Raw genomic sequence first — 1,108 nt, forward strand, 5'->3', positions numbered from 1 at the left:
TGGGCCTTGAAGAGGTTAAACTGTGTGTCCTGGATCACACAGCTAGCAGGGTCAGGACACTGTCTGGACTCACAGCAGGTACTCCTCCACCAGCTGCCTCCCTTCAAAGGAGCAAAGAAACTGCTCTGAAACGCCCGACTGAGTGCCAGCCTGCGGTCATTCCTTACAGCAGGAATTCATGTGAAATTTCAGACTGCGCACAAGGGAATATGTGAACCCCTCTGTGGGGAGTGGACACAGATTTCTAAGGGGTCCGCGACCTCCAGAAGGTTAAGAACCAGTGCCTGGGCATGCTGTCCACTTGTCCGTTCCCCTGTAAGTTCCTGGCGCTCAGGAGGGGGACGTTCTGGCCTCTAGTCCCAGCTTTGGCGTTACTTTTCTGAGGGCCCTTGGCCAAGACACCGTACCTTATGGAGTGCAGATTTCTATTCTCTTTCCCTTGTCCTTGGCTGTTTATTCATTATTACGTTTTGCTTGGCAAGGATTCTTTACCACTGTTTGTATTTTTCCATCATTTTAGTGTATGGATTCTTATTAGAAGCTGCCTCAAATCCTGCAAGGAAGCAGGCAGAGATAAACAGACACAAAGAATAATCATTTTTGCCTAGCCCAGCTTACCTGCCTGGGTCTGTTTCCCACCTGTAAAACGATTCGGTTGGGTCCCATGGATCAGGTGGCCTACATTCCCAGAAGGCTCAAAACACAAGGCTAGGGGACCCGGAGCTGCGCATCCTGCCCTTCGCTCCCCCGCCTCCCTTTTCGGATCGGCGCAGCAGCTGTTTCCTGCAGCCCTCCCCGGCCCCATCCTGCCTGACCCGGCCCCACCGCCGGCGGACTCACCGCGCGCAAGGTGCCTGCCGGCGCTCACGCACGCAGCTCGGCCGCCCGGGCCGCCGCGCAGCGGGGCGACAGGGGCGCGGCGCCGGCTCCCCACACCGGGCGGCTGTGCCAACCGAGGGCGCGGGCGGGCGCGGCTCTGCCCACGCCGCTGCGTGCGTGCGCGCGCCGCGAGGGGGTGGCGGGTCTCCAGCCGTTGTTAATTGTCTTTCTGGAGCCAGGTTGTTTTCCGCTCGCTGCTCCCGGAGCCAGCGCGGCCGGGGAGCGGTGC

At 59.3% G+C, this 1,108-nt stretch overlaps 1 protein-coding gene across 1 annotated transcript in view; it reads right to left on the reverse strand.

Annotated features, from left to right (window-relative positions):
- ARHGEF37 (Rho guanine nucleotide exchange factor (GEF) 37) overlaps positions 1-890 on the reverse strand; it is a 53,052-nt gene extending 52,162 nt beyond the window's left edge. Inside the window, exon 1 of the mRNA XM_012658319.1 lies at positions 841-890. The gene's annotated coding sequence lies outside the window, so the exon portion shown is untranslated. The remainder of the gene's footprint in view (positions 1-840) is intronic.
- Between the last annotated feature and the right edge of the window lie 218 nt (positions 891-1,108).

The sequence above is a fragment of the Propithecus coquereli genome, unplaced genomic scaffold (assembly GCF_000956105.1).
Source record: "Propithecus coquereli isolate 6110/MARCELLA unplaced genomic scaffold, Pcoq_1.0 Scaffold58, whole genome shotgun sequence".
NCBI classification, from domain to species: Eukaryota; Metazoa; Chordata; class Mammalia; order Primates; family Indriidae; genus Propithecus; species Propithecus coquereli.